At 47.7% G+C, this 15,826-nt stretch overlaps 1 protein-coding gene across 2 annotated transcripts in view; it reads right to left on the reverse strand.

The window, feature by feature from the left end:
• LOC124176816 (transcription factor A, mitochondrial) overlaps positions 1-15,826 on the reverse strand; it is a 38,592-nt gene that overhangs the window by 7,365 nt on the left and 15,401 nt on the right. The gene's annotated exons all lie outside the window — the stretch shown is intronic.

Below are 15,826 nucleotides of genomic sequence, written 5' to 3' on the forward strand. Positions count from 1 at the left end.
AATTTCATTTCATAATTATTTGTTTATCATCAATATGAAATGAAATTTTTTGTAGTGTAATATTTGTCAGAAAAAATAAAAAAAAGTAAACATTAAATTTTATTTTTCCTTGCAGCCAATGTTGCGATATTGCGCCCACAATTTCATGCGGTGGATCTTGTAAACGAGAAGTTTGGAGACAGAATGCAATTATTTTATACTCATTATCACAACTAGTATCTGATTGCTGTAGGCCACATTTCATTAGATTTCCCGCATCAAGTATATCTTCACCACCAATAAAATTTTTATGACTAGGCTGAGTATTTGCAAACTCACAAATTTCTTGTATTGAAATTTTCATATTTTATTGAATTTTTTTTGAAAATTCGAGTTTAATAACTGTAAATAAATACACGCTTTCACATAAGAACACGAAAGCTGATTTAAAAATGCGTTTTAGAATAGTTACTGCTTCTGCCGCAAGGAGAAGCCACGCCCCCGGCAGATTTCCCAATAGCATGTTTAGTTTGTTTTTGACAGATACAAAGGTGAGACGTATTTTGGTGTGCTCGGCGATTTTTTGCTATCAAGAAAAATGGATCAAAGAATTTGCATCAAATTTTGTGTAAAAAATGGAATTAAGTGCTCCAAAACACTTGAAATGTTGACAGTGGCATACGGTGAGTCTACTCTTAGTAAAAAAAACGTTTATAAGTGGTACAAGCTCTTCCAAGATGGCCGAGAAGATGCCAATGACGAACCTCGCTCTGGACGCCCCAGCACGTCAACAACAGATGAAAACGTTGAAGCAGTGAAGAAAATTGTTTTGGAAAATCGTCGAATCACTATCAGAGAAGTTGCTGAGGATGTTGGCATATCGGTTGGCTCGTGCCATGAAATTTTTTCGGATGTTTTGGGTGTGAGACGTGTGTCAGCGAAGTTTGTTCCGAAACTGCTTAATTTTGATCAGAAGAATCGTCGCATGAGCATCGCTCAGGAGCTGTTGAATGACGTCAATGATGATCCTGATTTACTCAAAAGGGTCATAACTGGTGACGAATCATGGGTATATGGTTATGACATCGAAACCAAAGTCCAATCGTCCCAGTGGAAGAGCCCAGGAGAGCCAAGACCGAAAAAAGCACGCCAAGTTCGATCAAATGTCAAGGTTTTGCTCACTGTTTTCTTCGATTACCGTGGCGTAGTGTATCAGGAGTTCTTACCAAAAGGTCGTACGGTCAATAAAGAGTATTACCTTGAAGTTATGCGCCGTTTGCGAGAAGCAATACGAAGGAAACGTCCGGAATTGTGGAAAAACAATTCGTGGCTTTTGCATCACGATAATGCACCTGCTAACTCATCGTTGCTTGTGAGAGGTTTTTTGACCAAAAACAACACCACAATCATGCCTCAGCCACCGTATTCACCGGATTTGGCCCCATGCGACTTTTTCCTGTTCCCAAAACTGAAGAGACCTATGAAAGGACGGAGATTTGCAACGATTGAGGAGATAAAGACTGCATCGCTGGAAGAGCTCAAAGCTATACCAGAAAGTGCTTATCAGAAGTGCTTTGAGGATTGGAAAAAGCGTTGGCACAAGTGTATTATATCTGAGGGGGATTACTTTGAAGGGGACAACACAAATATTGATGAATAAATAAATAGTTTTTCATAAAAATATAAAGTCACCTTACTTTTTGAACACACCTCGTATTCGCTGCAAAAAAGATATTTTATTGAGGAAAGCGGTGAAAGAAACGCGAATGGGATTGAACTCAATTCTGCACATTGCCTGCGACGAGTGTTGTTCTATAACCCAAGTACGCACAGGCAAAACACACGTAACGTTGGAAAATAAGACGCACGCTGATGTGAATACGAAAGCTGTATTGGGTGAGTTATTTTTTCAATTGTGCAAAATATAGAAATTAATTCGAAGAACGGATTAACCTGCCAAGGATATGCCCAATATCAAAATGCATTTTACAGGTGCAGTTCATTCTGGCATTGGAGAAACGGCGTTGAACAAATTATTGAATTGTTTAAACATCCCAACCATCGGGTCCCATGTTTTTAAAAAATATGAAAGAGACATTGGACCAGCATTGGAAGCTGCTGCGAAAGATTCCTGCCGTAGAGCTGCTGAAGAGGAAAAGAAATTAGTTATAGAGAATATGGAAAGATTGTGCCAGGAATTGTAAGTTTTCACAACAATCTAATATTTCTATAACAATCCTACATCCCAGTGGATAAGACTGAGACGGCGCAAGAGCTCTCACTAGCATCTGAGTTCATTCGCAGTGTCACCTTTGCATACTGGAATGCAGGATTGCTATAGATTTTTTCCAGCGCCTCGACACCAAGTATTAACTTGTGGTCAAGCTGCTATTGTGACTTCAGTGTTTATTGTTGAGAAAAAAAAACGTACGTGTAATTTTTGCAAATGTGACTTATCTCAATAATTAACTCCACGGTGTCTGTTATCGTAATGAAAATATTTATCATGGCATACAACACCGTAAGATATTTTTTGAAATAAATTTTACTGCTGCGTCAGGAATCTAGATTTTGTATCATCGCAGTCAACATTGAATGCAGCGAAATGATAAATTCTCACTGCGGTGACAGATATTGTAGAGGAAATAGTTATGGTATACAACGCTGTAAGAAATTTTGTAAAATCAATTTTACTGCTGCGTCAGGTGAAATGATATAGATTTAGTGTCATCGCAGTCAATATTCGTTGCAGTGAAATGATAAATTCTCACTGCGTTGAGCATAACATTTTATCAGCGTGGCACTCCATCTCCCTTTTTATGAATCCCTTATTGTAATTATATTAAATTTGTATATAGCGGTGAGAATCAAATCCATCTGTAAATTGATATTTTTTTAAATAGCAAATATGGTTATACTTGATATTTTAAAGAATTTGTAACTTAGAGTTCGGCTACAAGGTGGAAAATTTTATATAACTTTTCGCTGTTGAAACTATTGCAACAGTGACATAATGGCATATGTAATAGATATATATATATGGTGATGATAAAAAACAATAAATTGGAATAAAATGCTTATCGTTCTTTTCGTTATCAGGCCACTAGATATAGTCGACGAAGTTTATCCATTCGCGCGGACCCTCGGCTCTCTCACTAACCCTAACCTTCATCCTCAAACAATCGACGATGATGTAAGGAGAAGAGAGGAATTTGACACAGCAATAGGGAACATCGTGAATATCATCGTTTCCTATGATATGGGCTGGAGCAAGCGGGGCAATGGCCGAAGCTACAATAATTTAAATGGCTATGGTACGATTGTCGGTTTTCTGAGTGGAAAAGTGCTGGACTTTGCAGTGCGAAATCGGAAATGTAGAACCAACGGCCACAGCAAATCCGATCACGAGTGTAGGCAAAATTTTTGCGGCAGTGCGAAGGTGATGGAGTCTGACGTAGGCGCCGCTCTAGTCAACGAGAGTTCGATTCTCAAAGATATCGGGCTGAACGTGAGAGTTCTGATAGGGGACGAGGATAGTTCAACGATCGCAGCAGTACGACAGGGAAATCTTCAAACAGTCTTCAAACTCGCAGACAGCAATCATTTGAAGAAAAATTTTGCCAATGCTTTGTATGAACTACGAAAAGGTTACAGTGAAATGAGAAACAAGGAAGTTATTCCTCATTTGAAAAAATGTTTTTCTTACGCACTCGTGCAAAATAAAGGACATAGTGCCGAGTTAGGGAAAACTATTCGCAATATCCCTGAGCATGTTTTTGGCCAGCATGAAAATTGTGGAGTTTGGTGTAAAAGTACACATAAAATTGAACTGAAAAATCAGCAATTATACACCAAGCTTTCAGAGCTATTTGGCAAATATGCTGACAATGCTGCAAAATTTTCTGTTGCTGCCTCCAGTCAAGCTAATGAAAGTATTAACAATATAATGGCTCACAAAGCACCTAAAAATTGCTGCTACAGCCTGAGCGAATCAGGGGACTACTGATTAGCTAGCACTGTATGCACAAAAAACGAAGGCGAAAAGCACATCATGGACGTCAACTCGAAATTGAATGTATCACCGGGGAAGCACACTGCATCTTTCGCGAAGGTGTTGGACACAACAAGAAAAAAACGAGCGATGAAGGCAAAATTACCAACAACTAAAGCTCGAAGAAATTTATTGGCACGAAAAAAAGAAGCCTCCAGGAAGTCGATGGAGCAATCTGAAGGGATTCAATATGAAACTAACTGCGGCATCAACTCTTGTTCAGAGAGCAGGGGAACTGTTGATTTTCGACTTCTCTTAGATATTTTGCCAACCATCGCAGTATCGGTAGACAGCTGCAATATAATATATTTCGATTTGGAGACGTCTGGGTTCTCGGAGGACTCAGAAATTTTACAAATCGCAGCAAAATTTGAGAATTCAACATTCAGCGTCTATCTCCATCCGTCCAAGTCGATTGATGCTGATGCTTCCCGGGTTACGGGGTTGAAATACGTTGGAGGAAAACTGTATTTCAACAGCAAAGAAGTAGCCACAATTGCGCCTCGTGAAGCTCTAATTTCATTTCAACAGTTTCTCAAATTTTCATCGAAGCCATGCGTTTTGGTTGCTCATAATGCATCGTTCGACTCCTCTCATTTACTGCGATATATAATAGATTACGGTATGATCAAGAGTTTTAAAAATATCGCAGGGTTTTCAGATAGTTTGACTGTGATGAAAAAAGTTTTGCCTGAACGAAAAGCCGAAAAAAAAAGTTTCAATTTACTAATTTTAGCCCGCGACTTATTGAATTTTGGAACATCCGATAAATTTCATGAAGCCCTATTCGATGTTGAAACTCTCGAGAAACTATGTGATACTTTTGCCAAAAAGGAAATGTTTCTTGAAGTTTGTAAGCTTTATAAAGAAGTGATAATGGTGAAACTCCTGTCACCAAGTCTAAAATATTTGAAAGGCGTGATATCAAATCAAATGATTCTGAAAATAGCAGGAGCCGGAATTCATTATGAAATTTTAAAAGAGGTGTACGCGAAAGATGGCGACATCGGAATAAAATATTTATTATCGGAGAAAATGATCTCAAATAAACCACGGGTTACAAAAGCGAAAAAAATAATCGAGACGGTAGTTGAACACCTGAGAAACAAGGGTTAATTTTTGTTTATCAGTAATTGACATTTATATTTAAAAGTTTTCATCTGAAAAAAAATGTTATTATTGTTATCGATGTAAAAAAAAAATGTATGCATTGAATTTATTTTTTACTTTGTCCGCAATATTTGTTTTTATATACGTATATTCGACACGCACGATCATAATATATATGACACAATATACATGAAACTAACGCTTTACAAAAGTGAAAAAAAATAATCAAGACCGTTGTTGAACACCTGAGAAACAAGTGTTAATTTTTGTTCATCAATAATTGATATTTCTATTTGAAATTTTTTATTTGACAAAAATTTGATTATCGTTATCAGTATTAAAAAAAAAAAAGTTATTCATTGAATTTATTTTTACTTTGTCCGCAATTTTTCTTTTTATATATATATATATATATATATATATATATATATATATATATATATATATATATATATATATATATATATTCTATTTATTTGTATATTCACACACACGACCATAGTATATATGACACAATATACATGAATAGTACACAATATATACGAATAAATAAACGAAATTTAATTGATTAAAAGAACAAATTTATTTTCCATCCTTGTCGTAATTATTGAAACCTACGAAAAATTTTACTAAGTATCGCGGCTTTTACGACGCGCGCATCTGTTCCCTGCCGCCGTACACTGTTGCCGTTTCGTCACAGCTGATCGTATCTCCGTTCCCCGTCGCGTAAGATTATTCATTTTCATTAATCGATATCTTCGAAACTAAACGGTGAAAAATATATATATTTTTTTTAAATTAATCCTACAGTAGTGCTCAACACGCGAGTGATTTTTCAATGAAGTCGTAAGATCCGTTCGGGAGCTATCATAAAAAATGTAGACAAAGTCCGTCAATTTGCGTGTTAGGTATAGGCCGCGCGTGCAAAAAGATCGATTTTTAATTGCAAATATCTTCCAAACGGGACGGTAAATCGGTTTCAAATTTTGTGAGTCGGTCCATGGAGGTTGTTTTTACACCATACTAAAATTTCAGGCTGTTCCTAAGATTTGGACAAAACTACAGAACTACCTTAACAGCTTCTCTCGTAAGATGCCGTGTATCGGCTTCGGTCCATAATACGTGTTTTGTTGGAATTCAAAACACTTGCATTTCCTCATACCCGATGTCCGGTAGGGGAAATCCGGCAAGGTCTTACTCGGCCGGTGGCCTAGCCTGTTTCGGATTAGCAGGGGAATCCCCGGCCGGGCGACTGGAAAGAGCTAGGGATGGGGGGTTCGCACGGATAGGGCAGACCACCTGATAAACCGACAGCGGCTTCCATGCGAGAGGATAGGATTTTTTCCGGCGGGGAAAGATGCCACACCGCGGTGTGGCTGCCATGATGGCCGAACCGTCGTCATTAAACAAGCATTTCAATATGGACAATTCAACATGGAGCAGGCAGAAGACGAAGCAAGGAGAGGTGCAAGAGCACCTGAATAGCAAGGGCACGCGAAGGCACGCGAGGGACAGGGGTGCGCGCGCGCGAGGTCAGGCACTTGTGCGGGGTATTAGCTGGCCCCCTCTCGAAAGCACGGAGCCGGGGGGTACGCCAGGGCAGGCACTTGCACCCAATGTTTTGGCGGAGACTGTGGGGGGAGTCGACGCACCGCCACAGGTGGTGCCCGAAGGGACACCCTCGCGAAACCAGCAGCAGCAGGGCACAAGCGAAAGGGGGACGAGTTAACGCCGCCCGAGAACGCTGCACTCTCAGACGGAGAGCTCTTTCTCCCGCGCAGATCCGAGGTAGAAGGGAAACAGGACTCGCGGCATCAAGCTGCGACTACCGAAGGGGAGGGGAAGGGAACGGCTAGCCCCTCAGGCGAGGAGAAGGCAGCACATACGCTTCTGGAAGCTCGTCCGAAGTGCAAGAAGAGGTGCACGGCTATCGTCAAGGGGACATACCTGGAAGACGACTCCGAAGCAGGGGAGTCTGGGTCAGAGTGGAGCGCGCAGGGCTCGAACCTGCGGCTAACAAAGAACCCTTCCGTGGGAAAAAGGAAGGCTAGAGCCACGGCACGGCCCTCAAAGGAAATCCCGCAGGGGGCAGGCCCTGCAGAATATAGGCTCATGTCGGCATCGGACCTCGGGGCACAGCTAATGGAGTGGCTCGAGGACATAGACGCCGTAAAGATGAGATGCAAATCCATGCAGGGCAGACTGAGTGGCGACCCCCCATAGGGTCACCACCTTGTCGTGGTGTGGGGGGCTTGAGGCTCGCCGTGATGAACTGTTGGAGCGATGCCGGCGGGGCCCCCGGGCCCCAGAAGGTCTTACCATGCCGGTAAGGTCCACAGGGAGTGGAGAGTGACTAACGGCGACCTAAGGGAGGGACCCTGACAAAAAACCCAAGATGGAGAGTAATAGGAGATTAACAATTACGGCGCAAGGGATCAGAGCCCTAGTGCCGGCGGGGAACGTTGGTGACAGAGCAGGCCACACCCCGTCGTCATCATATGACTGCAACCAACTACACTTACACACACACAACAGGTGGAGGAGCGGAACTTCAGTGCAAGGAAGCCCGGACATCTACTACACCTTGGACAATGAGATCATCCTGAGTCCGTATCTCAGAACACCTGCGAGACAGCAGGAGGATGAAGATGAGGCTTCCATAGAGCACCCAAGAAACGCGATCAAGAGGGCCAATGCAGTAATCGAACAATTGCTCGACATCGGACTGAAGATAGGCAAAGCCTACGGGCGAAGCCTCAATTTGAAGAGGGAGGCGCGGATTGAGGCAGACAACCTGTCCACAGGAATTAAAATGAAGCTAATGGATGCAATCAACTGCCAGGAAACGGAGGAGGAAATAGAGAGAGTGCAGACCTTCATTATGAGCTGGCCGAGTAGAATCGGGGCAGTGATGTACAGGGTCTCCGAATCTAGGCGCTTTAGTGGGACCATTATAAGCGAAATGGAGCATCTGAGAGACCAAGGCCAGTGGGTGATAAATAGATGGAGTGAGAATACCCCACTAGAATTGACGGATGAGGAGATTCAGGAAAAGAGAACATCCTGGACGGCTCCAAAGGACAGGCGACCTAAGTGCAAAAAAGATGTAGAAAGCGACGGCAGCCGGGAAAAGGCACAGGAGAGCTCGGGCGGCCGCAGACCCAAGAAGTCTCGGGACACAGCGGAGAACGGGAGGGGCTTACAGCCCCCCCCCCCCCCCCCACCACCGGAACCCAAACTACGGGAAGCAGAGGGACACCGTATAGCTGGTACACCCAGACAGCCGACAATAACGGCCATCAGGGAAACCGCCACCCACACGGCAACGTCCGCTCCAACGGGGACAGAAGCAGAGGAGGAGGGGTTACGGAGAGAAGGTGAAGAAAAGAAAAGGAAAACTGTGCGTATACAGGCTGAGGGTAGGACCTACCTTGATCTTATCCGAAACCTGAGGCGGACTATCCGGACCGATGACATCAAGGTCAATGGCATCAGACAGGCGAGGCTGAACGAAGACGCGCTGGTATCGGTCGTAGGTCAGACGGATGCGGCACAACTAGTGCTCAGGCTTCAAAACGAAGGGATCGCCGCCGAAATTATGGGTGAACGGACGAAAAGGGCCATAATTCAGAATATTGAGGCGAACACAACGGAGACAGAGATCACCCAGGCAGTGGACACAGCCACAGAAGGCCGAACAGAAATAGTTTTCCTCAAGAGCACACCACGGGGCACCCTCACGGCGTGCATCAGAGCCCCGGGGAAGACAATCGACGCCCTGATTAGGCTGTGGCACGTAAAAATCGGCTGGACACGAGCCAGTACTAGGGAATACAAAGAGGATAAGAGGTGCTTCAGGTGCGGGACGGTCGGGCACACGGCAGGGTCATGTAGGGAGGCAGACAAGGTCTGCTTCAGGTGCAAGCAACCGGGGCACATAGAGAAAGAGTGTGAACGGCAACCCGCGGAGAACAAGGGGTCAAAGGCTGCCACTCCCCCTACAGCGACCACAACGAGAGAGAAGACAGCGAAGCAAATCAGCGCGGAAGAAAGAATCCTGCGGGGAACACGCACTTTCAGATCGTGCGGGGTCCAAACGTCGATACGGGAAGAGAGGGCTACACCTGCTAACAGGGCCAACATCGTTGACCACCCTGGACAAGGTGCCTTGAGCTACGCAGAGGTGGCCAGGGCTAAGGAACAGACGAGGAACCCATCGTCGCATACCACACCTGTGGCCACCGCTGCTGCGACGGCCAACGGAGGACGGGAGAGGACTAAAATACAAGCGGCAGGGCAAATCCCCGAGCAAGGAGTGAGTAAGAAGAGACAGCAAAGGGGATTCGCGGTAATGATCAGGGTCGAGGGGGAGGTATACGAAAGAACCCTGGAGAGGATTAAAAGGGGTGTTCCACCACCGGAAGGCGGGGGCCTGCGGAGCATCAGAAGGAGTAGGGACGCGTCCCTCCTAATGGTATGCGAAGAGATGTTAACGGCCAAGAAAATGGCGGACCTGGTGGCCACAAAGCTAGGGGATGGGGCCGACGTCAAAGTACTGTGTGACAGGGAGATAATAAAGATTCGTGGGCTGGACGCACTAGTGCAGGCGGAAGACATCCGAACCGCACTCATCAACGAGATACCTACGGAAAGGGAGGACAGCGACCAGACGGAAGTTCTACGGATTATTACCTACCCTTGGATGGAGAGAGCCGCCATCGTAAAAATCAGTCGGCGCACCTTATAGGCCCTGAAGGGGAGAGACAACATAAGAATAGGTTGGACCACGGCCAGAATTATCATTGGCCCGCAAGGGGTACGATGCAGGAAGTGCAATAGACACGGACATAAGCAGGAGGTGTGCCGTGGCCCTGGGGGCAGGGACAGCGCGGAAAATTGGTAAAAGGGACAGAGCGCAATAGGGCCTCACCGGGAAGTTCCCCGCGGGGGACGTGCCAAGAGGTCGCGGAGTTCGACAGTTTAGCAGAGCAGAGAACCGCTCCAGTGTGCAATAGTACTAGGAATGAGGTGTCCCCAACCGGCACCGGGCAACAAGAACAACAACCCGGAACAGAAAATGACGGTGAGTCTCAACTGTCTAGAAATTAACTTGAACAACTCGAGGGCTGCGACCGATCTACTGGCACAAACTACCATAGACCAGCGGACAGACGTGGCCATAATCAGCGAACCTGCTAAAACAGGCAGAGGCTTGGGCAGGTGGTATAGTAGCAATAATTGGAAAGCCAGCGTCGTTATTATAAACAAAAACCTGTCAGTAAAAAAGCTGGTGGCGGGTAGGGCCTATGTGGTGGTCGAAGTAGACAAAACAGTGATCGTAAGCTGCTACCTCGCACCGAATGAAAAATGGAGGGATTACGAGAGACAGGTGGCCGAAATAAAAAATATACTGCGAGCCATACTTCACGGGGGTCCGACTAATAGAAAGAGGCGTGGGGTCATCCTGGCTGGAGACCTGAATTCCAAATCAAGGATATGGACTGACAGGACCGACCGGCGAAGGACGAGGATCGAAGAACTGATAGATGCTCTGGACATGGTGTGTTTGAACCTGAACGGAGAGCATACCTTCGAGCGACGGGGACGGTCCGCGGTGTTAGACGTCACCATAACAACACCCGACGTAGCTAGCCGAATATCAGGTTGGACGGTCCTAGAAGTAGAAACCCTTAGTGATCACAGGGCAATATGCTTCCGACTCCAAGGCAAGGAGGAAGCGACAGGACAAAGGCCACCAACACAGAAGGATGGCACCCGTAAATGGATCCTCAAGAAGCTCAATGAGGCTAAGCTGAAGCGGTGTGCGAGCGAGGTGAAAACACCAAGCAAGGGGGACCCCGAGGATATGGCGGGGGAGCTTACAAGATCCATACAAGAATTATGTGATAGGGTCATGCCAAGGCGGCGTCACGGCGGCGGAAGGAAGACCGTCTATTGGTGGAACGAGGAGATCGCGGCAGGCAGGCAAAGATGCGTAAAAACAAGAAGGTTTCTGCAGAGGGAACGAAAGAGAAGGGCACGTATGGGGGAGCAGGTCCCCGAAGACCAGGAGGACAAGCTCCGGAGGGAGAGACGAGCACTTCGCAAGCTCATAAGAGCAAGCAAAGGCAGAGTCTGGGATGACCTCATACGGACCATCGACGACGACGTATGGGGGAAGCCATATAAAATCGTTACAAGGAAACTAAGTAACGCCAGTGCGGGACCTTCGAATATGGACGAAGCGATGGAGGTGTACGCCACGCTGTTTCCAGCGGGACCGACTTTGGCGCCGAGCGGCGAGGACGAAGGACGACACGAAGACCAGCGAGAGGCAGACACAGCCGACGGTGGACCTTTAGGCTACGCCGAAATAGACAGGGCAGTGAGGAGAATCAAGACGGGTAAGGCGCCGGGACCCGATGGCATCTACCCCGAAGTAGTGAAAAAAATTTACAGGGTGAACCCGGCCCCCTTTGGCGAAACGATAAGCAGGTGCCTCGAACGGAGATACTTCCCGAAGATCTGGAAAGAAGCAGAGCTGATCCTGATACCGAAGGGCCCGAGCAAAACCGGCGGCGAAGAAGAAGAAAAGAAAAAACAGGGATACAGGCCGATCAGCCTCCTGAGTGTCCTGGGCAAAACGCTGGAGAGAGTTGTGGATGATAGAATAAAAGGCCACCTAAAAAATAGTGGCTTCCTCAGCAAAAGTCAATACGGCTTCCGCGAAGGCCTCTCAACAATCGACGCAGTGGACTGGGTGACGACGGCTATTAAACAGAAAACCAAGAGGAAAGGCTGGGTGGCTGGGGTATGCATCGAAATAAGAAATGCGTTTAGGTCCATCCCCTGGCCGGAGATAATGGAGGCAGCGGCAACGGCCGAGCTTCCGGAAGACCTAACAGGGATCCTCAGATCATACCTACACGATAGGCACATCCAGATTAGGGCAGGGGGGAAGAGCATCAAGGCGCAACTGACGAGAGGCATCCCCCAAGGCTCGATACTGGGGCCAACCCTCTGGAATCTAGCATATAATAAAGTACTATCAAAAACATATAACACGAACATGGAGATTACCTGTTACGCGGACGATACCTTGATCCTGGTGGAGGGACGGACAGGGAAGGAGACCGCAGAGAGGGTGTCCCGCGCAGCCGTGGAGGTCATGGAGATCGAAACGCTAGGCCTTCAGATCGCGGTAGAAAAAACAGAGGTGGTCTTCTTTACGAAGAAAAGAGCTCCACCACCAGATACGGTACAAATCAGAGGAAAGGAGATCCATGCTACCAAAAGTATGAAATACCTAGGCATTATTCTGGACAGGAAACTGAACTACTCGAAGCACCTGGACATGGCGTCCGCCAAGGCCATAAGAGTAATGGATAGTATCGGGAGGCTTATGCCCAATATCGGGGGACCGAAACAGGCGAGATGGAAGCTACTCGCACGCGTAGGCGAATCCATCGTAATGTACGGTGTTCAAATCTGGGGCGACGAGGCCAGAAAGGAGACGCGATCCAGGAAGCTCAGGGTAGTTCAAAGGGCATGCACACTGAGGGTTGCGAAAAGGTGGAAGGACATCGCGGCAATAATCTACCAGATCATCTAAACAAAAGATAAGGATGATAGAAATAATGGCTTCTGACAAAAGAGGACCATCTTGTGAGTCTTAAAAGATTCTTACTTACTCACTTATATAATGCATTGTAGATATTGACATGTTTTATCATCGTCACTTACTTCCATTCCTATTTCAAACTATATACTGATTTATACACCAATTTACCTACTCTATCTATTTTACATACTGACTATTTATCTATCTATTTATTCTATCTATTTATTCTGACTATTCATATTCAATTCATTTATTTATTCATACTTTGCACCAAGTCTATTGACAAGTTTTACCATCGTGACTTACTCCTATTTTTATTTTAAACTATATACTAATTTACAAGACACCTATTTACCTATTTTGCTTATTTTACACACTGACTATCCATTTACTCTATTTATTTATTTTATTTAATCTATTTATTCTATTTGTTCCATTTATCCTATTTATTGATTCCAACTATTGTACATCACCTACTCCTAGTTGATTGTACATAGAAATAAGACGGTTTCTTTTCTCAAATCGCAGAGAGTTAAAGATAAGAGGATGCTTCAAATAGTAGGACCTTAGCTTATACAGAAGTGAGATATTAACCGAGAGTGCCTAACATCCCTTGGAAGGGGGCTACCCCGCGTCCCCACGGGGAGGGGCTCCCGACCAGGGGCGACTGCCATAGCCGGTTCGAAGCCCGGTTGAGAAAAGTAGACGGGCCTAACTGAGCCTAACTTTGTCCCCAGCTGGCTACCCCCGGTGGGCGAGATGAGGGCGCCCGGGCAGGCCTCCTCAGGGGAGCACGCTACGGTGCCCCACCACGCCGACTGGATCGGGTGGCCCTCCGAAGGAGGCCCTGTTTACCCTTACCGTTAAAGCGGAGGCAGCAGGTGACCCCGCTCTCCTGCAGGCGCGCAACACAGACCTAGAGGCTCAGTTGCGCGATACCCGTAGGGAAAGGGACGAGCTCCAACGGGAACTCCAGAAAAATCGAGAAGGCCGAGACAGGCCTCAGATGGAAACAGCGAACCGGGCGACGAGCTTATACGCACAGGTCGCCAGCAGGGGCCCTGCGGCGAGAGCCGGCGAGCGATGATCGGAAGCTGTCCAAGCGACGATGGCGCTTGACCTTGAGGCGGCCATTAGAAGGAGCGAGGCGGAAGCCAATGAGGGGCCGACGACGGCGACATCAGCCGGTGCTTCGGAATTCGAACTTCGCCTAACGGAATCCGAACTTCGACTCATTCCGGACAGTGACAGGGTCAGGGATGAGGAGATGGCCAAACAGTCCGCGGCCCTGAAACAGGTGCGAGAGGAGGTGGGCAGGATATCCCTCCTGCTTCTCGATGCCTCTAACAGGAGCGAAGCAGCTGACCAAAACTCTCATGGTACAGGTACGGCGCAACTTCGCGGCACGCAAGCCACCACGGAGAAAGAGCAGAGGTCCTCGGGTGATCGGGGTGCGATCGACACTCCGATGGAGGTCGATGACGGCGCCGATGCAGGGAACGGTAGGGGCGACTGGGAAACAAAGAGAAAGAAAAAGGGAAAGCGCCTTGGGGAGGGAGTGCCGTGTGGGGCAGCAGTGGAAGCCACGCAGACTGCCCCAACAGGGGCCCTGCAGCGTTCCGGAGAGGATAGACCCACGGTGGCTCGCCGTAGAGCCCCGAGGACAGCAGCCGTTGCTATTAAAAGCAGAGGGGAGAACACCCCGTATGCGGAAATACTTAAGTTCGCACGCGAGAAAATACAACTCGCGGAGCTGGGTATAGAGAAAACGAGGGTGCGGCGGGCAGCTAACGGGGGGGTTCTCATTGAGATCCCTGGCCCCGAGAATGCGAGGAAGGCAGACGCTCTAGCGGCGCAGCTGACCACAGTGATCCTCGATAAATATGGCAACGCAGTCTCAGTGACAAGGCCGGTTATCAAGGGCGAACTGAGAGTCCTGGGCTTGGATGACTCAGTGTCCACCGAGGAACTGGCTCGCACCCTAGCCGAGCAGGGTGGCTGTAAAATGGAGGAGGTCCGTGTAGGTGTTCCGAGCAGGACACCTAATGGGCTATATAGCGCGTGGGCACAGTGCCCCTGAGGGCAGCTGTGGTTGTCGCGACAAAGGGCAAGGTGAAGATCGGCTGGACCACAGCCAGGGTAGAGCTGCTGGAGGCGCGCCCCAGGCAATGCTATAAGTGCTGGGGCTTTGGCCATATAGGGAGTACGTGTAAAGCGTCGACAGAGCGCCGAGCCGCGTGCTACAGGTGCAGTGCTGAGGGCCACCAGGCGCGAGATTGCACGGCCTGCCCCAAATGTGCGATCTGCAAGGGGAGAGGCATAGACAGCGCCCACAGGATGGGTTCGGGACGTTGCACGTCCGTCGGCGAACGGGGTCGGAGGCCCGCAACTAATGCAAGCGAGAATGGCCAGGTACATACAGTGTAACTTGAACCATAGCAGGGGGCTCTGGATCTACTGAAGCAGGTAGTACTCGAAGGGGAAATCGATGTGTGCCTCGTATCCGAGCCGTACGCTACCCCGAGCATGGCCACCATGGCCGGGCGGCCATATACTGGAAGGCGGAGGGCAACGTCCGCGGGGGCTCGCTCGTCAAGAGGGGAAGAGGTTACGTGGCTGCTAAGTTCGGGGATATAATTGCCATATCGGTGTACATATCCCCCAACATTCTGATAGCGGAGTTCACTGCGCATCTGGACGACCTGACTCGGGTGATCCAGCTGGCGGGGAACAGTGGGAGGGAGGTACTGGTGGGGGGGGGGGTTTCAATGCCCGCTCGCCGACCTGGGACCCGTCTGGGTCTAACGGAAGGGGGGAGCTGCTCGAGGAGTGGGCGGCATCATGTGAGGTACATCTCCACAACACTGGGAGGACGGCGACATGTATTAGGTCACAGGGGTCATCCGTCGTCGACCTGACGTGGTCGTCAGTAAATGTTGTACCCGTGATCAAGGGGTGGCGGGTGTTGGAGGAGACGGAAACACTATCCGACCACCGGTACATCTCGTACGAGGTCGGTACCCCTAGACGCGAACAGCACAGGGGTAGAAAGGGCCACATGCGCT

The sequence above is a fragment of the Neodiprion fabricii genome, chromosome 2 (genome assembly GCF_021155785.1).
Source record: "Neodiprion fabricii isolate iyNeoFabr1 chromosome 2, iyNeoFabr1.1, whole genome shotgun sequence".
NCBI lineage: Eukaryota > Metazoa > Arthropoda > Insecta > Hymenoptera > Diprionidae > Neodiprion > Neodiprion fabricii.